Source organism: Delphinus delphis, chromosome X (genome assembly GCF_949987515.2).
Source record: "Delphinus delphis chromosome X, mDelDel1.2, whole genome shotgun sequence".
NCBI classification, from domain to species: Eukaryota; Metazoa; Chordata; class Mammalia; order Artiodactyla; family Delphinidae; genus Delphinus; species Delphinus delphis.
Window position 1 is genome coordinate 87,188,501 of NC_082704.1, and position 16,546 is coordinate 87,205,046.

The 16,546-nt window shown below is 38.2% G+C and overlaps 1 long non-coding RNA gene across 1 annotated transcript; it reads left to right on the forward strand.

The window, feature by feature from the left end:
* The first annotated feature begins 523 nt into the window (after window positions 1-523).
* On the forward strand, window positions 524-4,699 carry LOC132418886 (uncharacterized). Its single transcript, XR_009518049.1, has 3 exons — window positions 524-649; window positions 1,988-2,176; window positions 3,502-4,699. It is a non-coding gene; the product is annotated as an uncharacterized lncRNA (long non-coding RNA).
* Window positions 4,700-16,546: the final 11,847 nt, after the last annotated feature.

Consider the following 16,546-nt stretch of genomic DNA (forward strand, 5'->3'; position numbering starts at 1 on the left):
AGAAAGGTGTCCTGGTGCAGGTGACGGGACTGAACCAGTGGGATTTGAGTTTCTACTGTCTACACAAAGAATTGGGCAGCCTGTGGAAATTTAAGTTACACGTGACTCCCTTCCTATACCTCCTCCAAAAGAGGCTGCTAATACTTATGGACCACCTATTAGGGTGCCAAGCATTCTACAGATCTTATCTCATTTATTCGTTGAGATAAACCCAATGCATGGGTGAGAAAATTGAGGTTCATTGAGGGTAAATAGTTTGCCTACTAAACACAGCTAGTAAATGGCAGACCTGGTATTTGAGCCCTAACTTGTTTGACTTGGGAACCCATGCTTTTTTTACACTATCTCCTTATGCTACCTGGTAACATAAACACATCTGCATGTGTGGTTTTGCACATATATACAGTTTGAACCCAGAAATGGATTTCAAATTAATAATCTTAAGAAGCTGAAACCGTAACCATATTTTGAGTTATATGAGATGCTTAAGTTATGCAAGACAGTTTTTTTTTTTTAGGAACAACCCCAGCAACATTTAAAACAGAAGAATAAAGAACTGAGGATGAAGGGAGTAAATGTCATTATTATTCACTGACATGAAAAAAAATGAGAAATGAAAGAATGGCACACCTCTGCCTTTTCTCCTAAGGTGAATAATAGCTATTTGCTTTACAATGACTTTTTTTTCTATAGGTGGATGAAATCTGGGTCCATATATTGAAGGATCGCTTTTCTGCCTGGGATATAGTGAATTTTTTCAGGGCTAAAAATTCCCTTTCTAAAATGGTTACCCAAACCATTTTTAAAACAGAGACCACGTGCTCATATTGGGATTTCATTCTTGTGCTAAAAGCTCTGGCACTGTGTCTCTGACTGCTATTATACCTATGAGAAGAGTTGACTTTATTTTGGGGGTTGAGCCCATTTGTTAATCCATGATGCCCTTGAGAAGAAGGGGAAGGAAAAGAGAAATGGGGTTTGGAGTGTGGGAGTGAAGAAACTTATGCTCTCAAGTATCTGGAGTGAGCAAAATCTAAGTGAGGCCAAGTAAGACATTTAAAGAAAGTGTTGGGATCCTATATTCTCCTTGGTTTTGGCAAGAAAGATGTCAAAGATGTAAATAAGTGGCTGAATAAATACATGGAGAAAATATAAACCTGAGCCTTCTTTCATAATGTGAGTGTATCCTCAAGGAATGGAAACTAATTTTATTATTACTTTGATCCATAGTTAATAAAATTACAGATAACATTAACTAAGCATTCATTATATAGGAGGCAGTATGCTTTTTTTCCCCCACCAATTTGTGACTTTTTGTTTGTTTGTTTTGTTTTGTTTTGTTTTTGGCCACGCTACGCAGCTTGTGGGATCTTAGTTCCCTGACCAGGAATCGAACCTGGGCCCTCGGCAGTGAGAGCGTGGAGTCCTAACCACTGGACCGCCAGGGGATTCCCAGGCAGTATGCTCTGTTATGTATCTCAGTTATCTCAAGGGCACCCCAAAGCAGGCTTTATTTTTAAGTGAGGAAACTGGGACTTAGAAAATTTACATGACCCAAGGTCTTACAACTTCTAAATGGTAGAGTTGAAATTTGAACTCAGGTAGTCAGACTTTAGGACTTGTTTTCCAAGATGAGTATGTTATACTGCTTCCCTGTATGCTAAAATAAGACCATGGTCCTGGTCATAAAAATTTTTTCTTGAAGTGTAGGGTTGCATATTTTTGGACTATCTTCTAGCATTGCTCACCCCTGTGAGTAAATTTCTGAAATATTTATTCAATTTATGTGTCTGTCTTGTCCATCTCTGTATTTCCAGCACCAGGACAGTTAATTACGATACAGAATAGTTACTGAGAAATTTTTGTTGACTGAATAAACTCTTCATTCCTCTATTTCTCTCTGTTAATGGGGGTGGGGGGAACCCAAGAGTTGCTGAGGAATGTAATACATTTTTTTTTTTTTTTTTTTTTTTTTTTTTTTTTGCAGTACGCGGGCCTCCCACTGTTGTGGCCTCTCCCGTTGCGGAGCACAGGCTCCGGACGCTCAGGCTCAGCGGCCATGGCCCACGGGCCCAGCCACTCCGCGGCACGTGGGATCCTCCCGGACCGGGGCACGAACCCGCCTCTCCTGCATCGGCAGGCGGACCCCCAACCACTGCGCCACCAGGGAAGCCCTGTAATACATTTTTAATTGGTTGGTTTCTAAAACAATGGTGTCCTGTCCTGATAGCTCTTTACACTTGTAATATCTAATTATTCCGAAGGCAACATTTGTTAGCTGCCTTATTTTAGGCAGAATGTCAACTCTTAGATGTGAATTATATTTTCATATTCATAGGGTTCAGAAATGTACCTTTTGAAGCATTCATGGGGGTGGTACTTTAAATGTACTTTAAAAAAGCTGCACTCAAAGGAACTAATTTGGGTTTTGCTTTTGGCTGACAAAGCTTTTCCTAGGTGTGGCTGAGACTATAACAAATCTACCCTTCCAGTAATGTATGCATATCATAGGGTGCTATACGAGGAGATGCCTTTGTGTGCTCCTTCCCTTCCCTTGGAACCTTAGGAAAGGAGCCTATGTTCGATCTTTCCATACTCTGCAGTTGTGTGACCTATAAAATGTTTTGCTGACATGCATTCACAGTATCCAAGATGAGGTTTATGGTGCCAAGTACAGTGCACGGTACATGGTAGGCCCTCAGTAAACGCTGGTTGGGTGATTAACTGAATGAATGAATGCATGAAGATATGGTTTGAATCAACTTGATATAATTTGAAGAGACAGAAATGCTCTCCCTTTGCCTGAAGATGACTAAAACCCTCATATGCCTCCATTTGGGGGCTAAAGCTTTGGAAGGCAGTTAGAATGCAAATATACTGAATGAGTTCCTAACCCACTACCTTGAATGAGTATTCTGGATTTAGAACTTTCCAAGCTCTAGATGAAAAGGAGGATTCAAAAAGATGGGATGCGGGACAGGTCCATTTTGATGAGGAATAGGGGATGTGGGGAGGTTCAGAGAAGCTATGTGCAGGATAGGAAATCAACAGAAGGGAGGATACCATAATAAGACTGCAGATAGAGAGGATAAGGGGATTTCAGAGGCACCAAAAGTCATTCTCGCTTCCCATTCACCATGTGGGTCCACTCAGATTGTCACGTGTGGCAAGCAGAATGAGACTGCAGCCCAAAGGGACAGGCTGCTATCCATGACTTTGGAGCAAGTAGTTTTAACTTGGTGAGAGTGTCATGTGTATGTCTGTGGTACATGTGGGACTGAACGCTTGGCAACTCCAGTTCTCTCAGCCCTCCCAGAGTGAGCTGAACCTTTGCTGTTAGCCAGCCTCCAAGAGGGACTGTGATGATCCTCTCCTCTTGATATTTATGTTCTTGTGGAGACTCTTCCTACACTGAATAGGACATTGAAAAAATGATGGTGTGTGACCTTGGAGGTTAGGTCATAAAAGACAACACAACTGCAACTTTGATCTCTTGGACAGCTTGCTCTGGAGGAAGTGGGCAACCGTGTCACGAGGACACACATGCAACCCTGTGGAGATGACTGTGTACAGAGGAACTAAGGCCTCCCACCAACAGCCAGCACCAGCTTACCAAGCATGTGAGTGAGCCCCCTTGGAAGTGAATGCTCCAGCCTGAGTTGAGCTTTGAGATGACTGCAGTCCTGGCTGACATCTTGAGTGCAACATCATGAGAAACCCTGAGCTACAACCACCCAGCCAAGCCAGCCCCAGATTCTTGACCTACAGAAACTGCAAGATAATAAATATTTATTGTTGTTTTACATCACTAAGTCTAGAGTAATTTTTTTTACACAGAATTAGAGACTAATACACTTTCTTTGTCTTAAAGTCTGTGATCATAATTGCTATTGTACTTACTATTCTGTCAAATGGGTATCAGGTCTTCCAGATCTCTTTAAAGGTGGTGGTTTGTTCTTTTTTTCTAGCTTCATATTAATAGATAAGAATATAGGGATGTACAGCAAGGACTCTAGAGTCAGGCAGACATTAATTTAAGTACTGGTTTGGCCACCTGTGTGACTTTCATGACGTTACTAAATCAAACTCAAATTTATTATGAGCATTAAAGGAGCAAATGCATTTCAAGTGCTTAGGGTAGTTTATGGCTTATGGTAAGAGCTCAATAACTGTGATAGTTATTATGGTTAGTAACTGTATAAAGAGATGCTTCTAAGGGCCTTGCTTTACAAAGTAACTGAAGTATGTTTTGTACCTTAAGTGGGGAATTTGGTTTCCATTAGAATTATTAAATCAATTTATTGAGGTATAATTTGTATACTGTAAATGCACCCATTTTAAGTGTACGATTAATGATTTTTTTAATTTACTGAGTTGTGCAACTATGACCATCATCCAGTTTTAGGATATTTTTTCATCATCCCAAAAAGAAATCTTGTGCCCAGTTGCAGTCAGCCCCAGGCAACCACTAATCTACTTTCTGTCTCTATATATTTGCCTTTTCTGGATATTTCACCTAAATAGAGATGTACAATTTGTGGCCCCTGATGTCTGGCTTATTTCTCATAGCATGTTTCTGAGGTTCTTCTATGTTGTAGCAATTATCAGAACTTCATTTCTTTTTATTGTCAAATAAAATTCCATTGTTTGGATATACCACCTTTTGTTTATCCATTCATCCATTGATGGACACTTGCGTGGATTCCACTTTTTGGCTTTTATGGATAATGCTCTCTGAATATTGGTGTAGAAATTTTTTGTGTGGGCATATGTTTTCATTTAGCTTGGGTAGATACCAAGGAGTGGAATTGCTCGGTAATATAGTAAAGGTATGTTTAACTTTTTAAGAAATTCCAGTTTTTCAAAGTGGCTGCACCATTTACATCTCCCCCAGCGATGTATGAGAGCTCTTATTTATCCATATCCTTGCAACATTTCTCATTGTCTGTCTTTTTGATCATAGCCATTCTAGCAGATATGAAATGGTATTTCATTGTGGTTTTAATCTGCATTTTCCTAATGACTAATGATGGTGAGCATCCTTTCATGTGCTTATTGGTTATTCATATATTTTCTTGGGGGAAATATCTATTCAAATCATTTGCCAATTTTTAATTGTTGTTTATCTTATTATTGTGTGTAAGAGTTCTTTGTATGTTCTGTATACACATCTTTTACTGGATATGTGATTTGCAAATATTTTCTCCCAGGCTGTGGCTTGTCTTTTTATTTTCTTAATGGTATCTTTTGAAGCACAACAGTTTAAAATTTTGATGAACTCCAATTTAACAATTTTTTTGTTTTATGGGTCATGTTTTTGGGATCGTATCTAGGACATTTTTATAGAACCTAAGGTCTTAAAAAATTTTCTCCTAAAGGTTGTTATAGTTTTAGCTCTAACATTTAGATCTACAATTCATTTTGAATTAATTTTTGTGTATAGTGTTAGGTAAGGGTCTAAGTTCATCTTTTGGCTTATAGCTGTCCATGTGTACCAGCACCATTTGTTGGAAGGACTATCCTTTCTCAATGAATTGCCTTGGTACCATTGCTGAAAAATCAATTGACTGTAAATATAAGAGTGTAGTTCTGGACTCTCAGTTCTGTTCCATTTATATATGTCTATCCTTAATGCAGTATCATGTTGTCTTGATTGCTGTAGCTTCATAGTAAGCCTTTTTTTTAACTTTTTATTTTATATTGGAGTATAGCCAATTAACAATGTTGTGATAGTTTCAGGTGCACAGCAAAGCAACTCAACCATACATATACATAGTAAGCTTTTAAAGTTTTAACATGAAAGTCTGCCAGATTTCTTTTAAAAATTGTTTTTTAGCTATTCTGAGGCTTTTGGTTTTTCATATAAGTTTTAGGATAATCTTATCAATTATAGAGAGAGACACATACACATTGCTGGAATTTTGATGGGGACTGCACTGAAACTATTGATTAATTTTGGAAGAACTGCCACTTTAGCAATATGGAGTCTTCCAATACATGAACATGGAATGTCTCTCCATTTATTTAGATTTTCTTTAATTTTCCTCAGCAGTGTTTTATAATTTTCAGTGTACTTGTCTTACAATTCTTTTGTTAAATCTATTCCTAAACTTTTATTCTTTTTGATGATATTATGAATGGAATTGTTTTCTTAATTTCACTTTTGGATCATTTATTCCTCGTATATATAAAGATATAATTGATTTTCATACATTGATATTGTATCTTGCAACCTTGCCGAACTTGTTTATCAGATAGTGTTTTGAGATTTCCCTAGGATTTTCTATTCACAGGGTTATGTCATCTGTGAAGTTTTACTTCTTTTCAACCTTAATGCTTTCTACTTCTTTTTCTTACATGATTGCACTGGCCAGACCCCAAGTGCAATGTTAAATAGAAGTGGTGAGATGGACATTCTTTCTTTGTTCCTTATCTTAGGAGGAAAGCATTCAGTCTTTCACCATGAAATATGATAGCTATAGAGTTTTCACAGATGCCCTTTCTCAGCTTGAGGAAGTTTCCTTCTATTTCAGGTTTGTTGAGAGTTTTTTTTTATTATGAATGGGTATTGGATTTTGTGAAATGCCTGTTCTGTATCTGTTGAGATGATCATGTAGTATTTGCCCTTTATCCTCTTAATATGGTTTGTTATGTTAATTGGTTTTTGGCTTTAAACCAACCTTGTATTCTTGGGATAAATCCCACTTGGTTGTGGTATATAATCCTTTTTATATTTAACTAGATTTGGCTTCCTAATATTTTCTTGAGGATTATAGTGTCTATATTCACGAAGGATGTTGCTCTTTAATTTTCTTTTCTTGTGATGTCATTGTCTGGTTTTGGTATCATGGTAGTGCTGCCTCACAGGAGTCGGGAATTATTCCCTCTTCCTGTATTTTCTGAAAGTTTGTGTAGTATTGGCATTATTTCATTTTTAAATGTTCGATAGAATTTATCATTTAATCCATCTGGTCCTGAGTTTTGCTTTGTGGGAAGTTTTTAAATTACTAATTCTATTTCTTTACTTGTTATATGTCTATTCAGATTTTCTACATTTCTGAGTCAGTTTTGCTAATTTGTGTCTTTTTAGGTATTCATACATTTCATTTAAACTGTCTAACTTGTCATAAAGTTGTTCATGGTATTCCCTCATAGCTCTTCTATGTTCTGTAAGGTCAGTAATAATGTCCTCTCTTTTTCATCCTGATTTTGGTGTTTTGTGGGTTCTCTCTTTTTTCTTGGTCAGTCCAGCTAAAGGTTTATCAGTTTTGTTATCTTTTCAGAGAATTAACTTTGGTTTAATTGATTTTTCTTTACTGATTTTCTCTTTCGTATCTTATTGATTTCCATTCTAATTTCTGTTTACTTCTTTCTTCTTGCCTTGTGTTTAATTAGCTCTTTTTTGGGGGTGGGATTCATAAGGTAGAAGCTTAGTATATTGATTTGAGATCTTTCTTCTTTTCTAACATAACTGTTTATGGATATAAACTCTTTAGCTTTAGCTGCATGCCATATATATATATATTTTTTTAAATTTTATTTTATTTTTTTGTGGTATGCGGGCCTCTCACTGTTGTGGCCTCTCCCGTTGCGGAGCACAGGCTCCGGACGCGCAGGCTCAGCAGCCATGGCTCACGGGCCCAGCCACTCCGCGGCATGTGGGATCTTCCCGGACCAGGGCACGAACCCGTGTCCCCTGCATCGGCAGGTAGACTCTCAATCACTGCGCCACCAGGGAAGCCCCCATATATTTTTATATGGTGTGTTTTCATTTTCATGCAGTTCAAAAATCTTTTTCTTTGTAATTTCTTCTTTGACCCATGAGTAATTTAGAAAAGTGATATTTAATTACCAAATATTTGTGGATTTCACAATTTTTTGTTTTTTTATTTCAAATTAAATTCCATTGTGTTTCAGAGAATATGCTTTAAATTATTTCAATCTTTTTCAATTTGTTGGTACTAGTTTTACTGCTTAGAATATGGTTTATCCTGCAGAAAGTTCTGTGTGTACTTGAAAAGAATGTATATGACATTGTTTAGTGGAGTGTTCTATAGATGCCAGTTAGGTCAAGTTGTTTGATAGTGTTGTACCTATAAGGTACAGCAAGTCTTATATATCCTTGCTGATTTTCTGTCTAACTCTTCTCTCAATTTGGGGGAATCAAATATTGAAGTCTCCAAATTTATGGCTGAATTGCCTATTTCTTCATTTTTGTATCGTGCGTAGGCATAATTATGGCTCCCCAAAGATGTCCAAGTTATAATCCTTAGAATCCCTCAATATGCTATGTTACATGGCAAAAGAGAATTAAGGTTGCAGATGGAATTAATATTGCTAATCAGCTGACCTTTGTAATATCTGAAGTAGCTCTTAGTCTAAAATGAATCATTATTCCTTTCTGCCCACAAAACCACACAACCAATACCAAATAAGGAAACCATGCACTGTCTTTATAGAGTAAGGGAATAAGATCCAGTATCCCATTCATTATGTCAAGCAGCAACAGATTTGGGCTCTTCTTCAGCCTTTTGTGTGACATTGAGCAAACTACTTAATTTTACCGAGCTTCAATTTTGTATCTTTAAAATGTTTTATACCTATTGCAGGATAATGTATATTAAATATTGAGCTCCTCAAACAGATGTTAAAAAATATAGAGAAAATAATCTAAAACTCATTTTGTGCAATGAGAGGTAGTGAGTTTGAAAACATTCACTACCTGGGCACTGGGAGGCAGCAACTCTTTTTTTAAAAAGTGGAAAGGGTAAATAAAACACAGAGAAAAGCTTGAGATTGCTTATATCTCACAACAAATGACATTCATGACCAATTCTGATTTTTCTTCACATTCTGTACCTTAAGCATCTAGGGAAAACTGCCTCACTCAGGCATCTGAAAACCTTTTTTGCTGCCATGGTGCAGCAGAAACTCCTCCCCCACGCCATCTCTTTCTTCATCATTTGACTTGGAAAATTTAAGATGATAATTTTATTTCTGTGACTTTAATACTGAGAGTGAGCCCTTCAGAGAATCCAACTAGCACCTCCTTTTCTAAAACCCCTCTGTGTGTTCTTAATTCGGGCTTGCTACTGTCAGCCTACTCTCCAGCACCTTCCCTACCTCACTGCACCCCTGCTAACACACACCCACTGACACAATTTACACCCACACAATGACTCCAACATAAAGTGTAGGCTTGTGAAGCAGCAGACTTTTTGAGAACCACAAATGCAGACATCAAGGCAATCTTCAGTTACATAAATTGCAGGGCCCCATGCAAAAGAAAAATGTGGGGCCCTTTGTTCAAAAAGCAGGAACAAAGTGCCATTAAAGGTACTAAATGGTACTAACTTGTCCTTTCCTCTGTGGTCTCTCTCTTTCTCTTGACTTGTCATGATGTTTTTTATTTGCTCTTTAATATGATTCTAAATAAAGAAAAATTTAAAAATTGAATTATTAGCATGAATTTTACCACTCATCTTTATATTGCCCAATGCTACTTTTAAACGCAAATTAACCTGTATGTCAAATCACCAAAATTAGACAATTAGTATTTTGTAGCTCATAGGTGCATATATATTTAATTCGTACCAGGACAGTAGAAATACTACACAAAATGACACCAAAAATTTTTTTTTGCTCGTATCTCTTTGGCTTTATCGTCTCATTGGGCTTCACTTACAAAACATAAGGTCAAAAATGAAATTATTAAAAATTTGAAGACAAAGCCAAATATTTTTATCTCACTTCTTGATGTGCTCACATTCTACCAGCACTCTACCTTCAGCTTATGGATGAGTAAGGAAAAAGTGAAAAGAACTGTGGGTTGCCCTATCTTTCCCTTTTCCTTCTGTGTCATCATTTTCAGAATAAGTGGTTGGCTAATGCAGCAAAGTACTAAGAGTAAGAAAGGATATAATAGGGCCCATTGGTTGTTTGTGTTTCTTAGAATACCAATGCCATCTTAGCAATTTCTAGTTCAAATGGTAAATGTGGCTTCTACAGGCTGTCAGTGCCCCTACTTACTCAGTCGTAGATGTAGCACACTTACCTCGTACTCACTTTTAGTGTCACTGAACTCTTGATGCAACATGAGTCTACTGGAGCTCTGTGCTCATGAAATATCATGAATGTTATATGAGAATGGGGTGACAAGGAACAGTAGACACACACATTGCCCATATATTCCCTGCTCACACTCATGCTCCATTGTTCTATCAGATTTCCCTTAGAAAACACAAGTTTGAAGATAAAATTACTAAGAATTTCAAGACAGTGGGACAGTACAGCATTAAGCCAAGCACAAGACCTTTCTGAATGTGGGGCCCTGTATGACTGCACAGGTTGTACACCCGTGAAGTTGGCCCTGAAGAAATCTTTTCATTCAACTTCCTCCCGTTTAGCAGGCATGTCAGCTTTTCTGTTAACTTCCTCTCTGAATCATTTTCTGAAGCAGTGTATAAATATACGTTTGTATCCATCACTGTTAGTTGGCATGCCGAGGTCAGGTGCTCAAGCAGGATTGTTCTTTCTCATTTGCCCTGCAAACTGCACACAAGCTGGTTGTTTTAGGAGGCTCTCTGGAAGAGAATACTCCAGCCCTTCGCTATCCCCTATTGTACCATGAAATTACACTGATGGGTTCAAAGGATGCTGAAAGTGGCCTGAGGGCTTTGGCCTTGATGTCACCCAGGAGGTCCTGTGACTTCCCTATACAGAGGTTGTAGCTGGCAAGCACTCCGGCCTCATCTATTTTTTCTTGTATTTTATTATTTATTATAGTATAATAACAGCTTTATTAAGATATAATTCACATACCATAAAATTTATCCTTTTAGAGTGTACAGTAGTTTTCAGTATATTCACAAAGTTGTACAACCATTGCTACTATCTAATTCCAGAACATTTTAATCACCCCCCCCAAAGAAAATCCATATTCATCAGTAGCCATTCCCCATTCCCTCCCCTGCTCCCAGGCCCTGGAAACCACCAATCTATTAACTGTCTCTATGGATTTGACAATTCTGGATGTTTAATATAAATGGAGTGATATAATATGTGGCCTTTTGTGTCTGGCTTCTTTAACTTAGCATAATGCTTTCAAGGGTCATTTATGTTATAGCACATATCAGAACTTTATTACATTTTTGGCTGAATAATATTCCATCATACGGATATACCACATTGTGTTTATCCATTTATCATTTGGGTTGTTTCCACTTTTTTTTCTAACAGCACAACATCTTAATTAATTAATATCTGACACACCTCTAAAGTACTTTCCCTATGTTTTAGGCTGCATAGTATATGATCACCTCTTTATATTACAATGATTTTATAATATATTTTTTATAGAGAGAATACAAAGATAGTCTTCCGTTTAGTATGGATGATTAAAATTTTTTATTATTGATGGGTTAGTAAAGTTCGTTTGGTTCTTATGAAAATGCTGCCATAAACATTCATGTACAACTTTTTGTGTGGACACATGCTTTCAGTTCTCTTGGGTATATAACTAGGAGTAGAATTACTGGGTCATGTTTAACTTTGTGGGGAACTGACAGACTGTTTTCTCTGTGGCTGCACCATTTTACATTCCCACCAGTAGTGTATGAGGGTTCCAATTTCTCCCCAATCTTGTCAGCACTTGTTATTATCTGTCATTTTGATTATAGACGTTCTGGTAAGTGTGAAGTGGTATCTCATTGTGGTTTTGATTTTTATTTCTCTAATGACCAGTGATGTTGAGCATCTTTGGATGTATTTATTGGCCATTTGTATAAATTTGGAAAAATATTGTAAATATTTTATTATTTAGATAAATATTTACTCAAACATTTGCCCAGTTTTTAACTGGGTCATCTGTCTGCTTATTTTTATGTTGCAACCTCGTTTGTTAAATTTATTCCTTTTTGTTCTTTTTTGCTGCTATTCTTTTCTTTTTTTAACATCTTTATTGGAGTATAATTGCTTTACAATGGTGTGTTAGTTTCTGCTTTATAACAAAGTGAATCAGTTATACATATGGCCCATATCTCTTCCCTCCTGCATCTCCCTCCCTCCCACCCTCCCTATCCCACCCCTCTAGGTGGTCACAAAGTACCAAGCTGATCTCCCTGTGCTACGCGGCTGCTTCCCACTAGCTATCTGTTTTACGTTTGGTAGTGTATATATGTCCATGCCACTCTCTCACCTTGTCACAGCTTACCCTTCCCTCTCCCCATATCCTCAAGTCCATGCCCTAGTAGGTCTGTGTCTTTATTCCAGTCTTATCGCTAGGTTCTTCATGACCTTTTTTTTTCCTCTTAGATTCCATATATATGTGTTAGCATACAATATTTGTTTTTCTCTTTCTGACTTACTCCACTCTGCATGGCAGACAGTCCATCCACCTCACTACAAATAGCTCAATTTCATTTCTTTTTATGGCTGAGTAATATTCCATTGTATATATGTGCCACATCTTCTTAATCCATTCATCCGATGATGGACACTTAGGTTGCTTCCATGTCCTGGCTATTGTAAATATAGCTGCAATGAACATTTTGGTACATGACTCTTTTTGAATTTTGGTTTTCTCAGGGTATATGCCCAGTAGTGGGATTGCTGGGTTGTATGGTAGTTCTATTTGTAGTTTTTTAAGGGACCTCCATACTGTTCTCCATAGTGGCTGTATCAATTTACATTCCCACCAACAGTGCAAGAGGGTTCCCTTTTCTCCACACCCTCTCCAGCATTTATTGTTTGCAGATTTTCTGATGATGGCCATTCTGACCGGTGTGAGGTGATACCTCAGTGTAGTTTTGATTTGCATTTCTCTAATGATTAATGATGTTGAGCATTCTTTCATGTGTTTATTGGCAATCTGTATATCTTCTTTGGAAAACTGTCTATTTAGGTCCTCTGCCCATTTTTGAATTGGGTTGTTTGTTTTTTTGTTATTGAGCTGCATGAGCTGCTTGTATATGTTGGAGATTAATCCTTTGTCAGTTGCTTCATTTGCAAATACTTTCTCCCATTCTGAGGGTTGTCTTTTGGTCTGGTTTATGGTTTCCTTTGCTGTGCAGAAGCTTTTAAGTTTCATTAGGTCCCACTTGTTTACTTTTATTTCCATTTCTCTAGAAGGTGGGTCATAAAGGATCTTGCTGTGATTTATGTCGTAGAGTGTTCTGCCTATGTTTTCCTCTAAGAGTCTGATAGTGTCTGGCCTTACATTTAGGTCTTTAATCCATTTTGAGTTTATTTTTGTGTATGGTGTTAGGGAGTGTTCTAATTTCATACTTTTACATGTACCTGTCCAGTTTTCCCAGCACCACTTATTAAAGAGGCTGTCTTTTCTCCACTGTATATTCTTGCCTCCTTTATCAAAGAGAAGGTGACCATATGTGTGTGGGTTTATCTCTGGGCTTTCTATCCTGTTCCATTGATCTATATTTCTGTTTTTGTGCCAGTACCATACTGTCTTGATTACTGTAGCTTTGTAGTATAGTCTGAAGTCAGGGAGCCTGATTCCTCCAGCTCCATTTTTCGTTCTCAAGATTGCTTTGGCTATTCAGGGTCTTTTGTGTTTCCACAAAGGTGATCGGGTGATGTTGGCCTCGTAGAATGAGTTTGGGAGTGTTCCTCCCTCTGTTATATTTTGGAAGAGTTTGAGAAGGATAGGTGTTAGCTTTTCTGTGAATGTTTGATAGAATTTGCCTGTGAAGCCATCTGGTCCTGGGCTTTTGTTTGTTGGAAGATTTTTAATCACAGTTTCAGTTTCAGTGCTTGTGATTGGTCTGTTCATATTTTCTATTTCTTCCTGGTTCAGTCTCGGCAGGTTGTGCATTTCTAAGAATTTGTCCATTTTTTCCAGGTTGTCCATTGTATTGGCATAGAGTTGCTTGTAGTAATCTCTTATGATCCTTTGTATTTCTACAGTGTCAGTTGTTGCTTCTCCTTTTTCATTTCTAATTCTATTGATTTGAGTCTTCTCCCTTTTTTTCTTGATGAGTCTGGCTAATGGTTTATCTATTTTGTTTATCTTCTCAAAGAACCAGCTTTTAGTTTTATTGATCTTTGCTATCATTTTCTTCATTTCTTTTTCTTTTATTTCTGATCTGATCTTTATGATTTCTTTCCTTCTGCTAACTTTGGGGTTTTTTTGTTCTTCATTCTCTGATTGCTTTAGGTGCAAGGTTAGGTTGTTTATTTGAGATGTTTCCTGTTTCTTGAGGTAGGATTGTATTGCTATAAACTTCCCTCTTAGAAGGGAAGTTTTTTTTGCTGCATCCCATAGGTTTTGGGTCGTTGTGTCTCCATTGTCATTTGTTTCTAGGTATTTTTTAATTTCCTCTTTTATTTCTTCAGTGTTTGCTGCTATTCTAAATAGAATTGTTCTTTTAATTTCATATTATTCATTGTTAGTGTATACAAATGATTTTGTATATTGATTTTGTATCTTGCAACCTTGCTGAACTTGTTTATTCTAATAATTTTGGTGTCTATTCCTTATGATTTTGTATATATAAGGCCACATCACCTGTGAATATATTGTTACCTCTTCTTTTAAAATCTGTAAGTCTTTCATTTCTTCTTCTTACCCGATTGCCCTGACTATAACCTCCATTACAATACTGAATAGAAGTTGTGAGGACGGACATTCTTGTCTTGGTGCTGATCTTAGGGAGAAAACATTCAGTCTTTCACCATTAAGTATGATGTTGGCTGTAGGTTTTTGTAGATGTTCTTTCTTAGGTTGAGTAAGATCTCCTCTACTCCTAGTTTCTTGAGTGTTTTTATAATAAAATTGTGCTGGATTTTGTCAAATAGTTTTTCTGCATTTATTGAGATGATCATGTGTTTTTTGTCCTCTATTCCATTTATATGGTGTATTGCATTGATTGATGTTAGACTAACCTTGCATTCCTGTGATAAATGCCACTTTTTAATATGTTGCTAGATTCAGTTTGCTATTTTTTAAAGGATTTTTGTATCTATATTCATAAAAGATATTAATCTGTAGTGTGTTTAGTGACTTTTCTGTATTGATCCTATAAAATCTATATTATTTGTTATGTGTGGCTACTGAAGTCTCTGCATGGTTAGCATAATGATCAGCTATCTACAGAGCAGAGATTTTCTTAAATGCTTTGAATCAGGAAGTCTCCTAGCATTTTCTGAGGGGCTCTGTACATGTGTTGGGGCATACTTTGAATGCTGTAGTAGGCAGTTTTGTACCTCTGTGTTAGCCTTCACTTCCTGCTTGTGCAGAGCCTCAAGATAAGCCAGCGGTGAGAGTTTAGGGCCTTCTGAGGTCTTTCCTAGGCATGGGAACAGCCCAGAACACTCATGTGGCTGTCTAGATTTCTGAGAATATGTCAGAGCTTTTCAAAGCACCTTATGGAAATATCATTCCCCAGTTTTTTCTTTTAACTTTTTTGGTCAGCTTCTTTTGAACCCAACTTTTAATACCATCTCAGGCAGCTGTGATGTTAAACAGTTGCCAATGATTATTTTTACAAATGCCCTGCAGGTAGGCTGTTTGCACAGAGGAGGTTCTGAGCCCACCTCCTCTCATGGGCACACCAAAATCACGACTATCTGCAGAACATCCTTGATGAAAAAGACTGGAACCTACCAAAAAAATATCTTCTACAATTAAAGACATAAAGAAGGAATCACAACAAGAAGGGTAGGAGGGGCAGACTTGCTATATAGTTAAGTCCCATATCCATGGTGGGTGACCCACAGAATGGGGAATTATTATATTGCAGAGGTTCTCCCAAAGGAGTGAGAGGTCTGAGCCCCACTTCAGGCTCCCCAGCATGGTGGTCCTGCACTGGGAAGATGAGTGCCCAGAGCATTTGGCTTAGGAGGCCAGTGATGCTTACTTTCGGGAGTCCCAGTGGGTTGGGGGAAATAGAGATTTCACTCTTAAAGAGCATGCACAAAATTTCATTCATTGGGACCCAGGGAGGGGAGCGTGGGTCACACCTACCTGCTGATCTTGGAGAGTCTCCCAGAGAGGCAGGAGGCAACAGCAGCTCACCCTAGGAACATAGACACTGGAGGCAGCCATTTTGGGGAGCTCCTTTTACCATGTGGACACTGATGCTGGCAAGCACCATTGTGGAATCCTCCCTCTAGGTCATTAGTGCCAGAACCTGGCACTGTAGGTGCCAGTGCTGAGATGCCTCCAGACAAGCAACTAACTGGGCTGGGACACAGCCCTACCCATCAGCAGACAGGCTGCCTTAAGACCCCCTGAGCCCACACCTGCCTTTAGACATGGCCCTGCTCACTAGAGGGACCAGGACCCAGTTCCACCTACCAGTGGGCAGGCACCCCAAATCCCCTAGGCCCTGGCCCTTCCCTCCAGGGAGCCTGGTCTAGCCTCTTGACCAGCCTTGTCCACCAGGGGGCAGACACCAGACTCAAGAAAACCATAATTCCACAGCTCATGGAACCAGCCTGCCTATCAGCAGACCAGACCCTGCCCTAGGACCAGCTGAGCCCTGGCGCTGCCCGCTAGTAGGCTAACACAAGCTTCAGGGCACCCCAG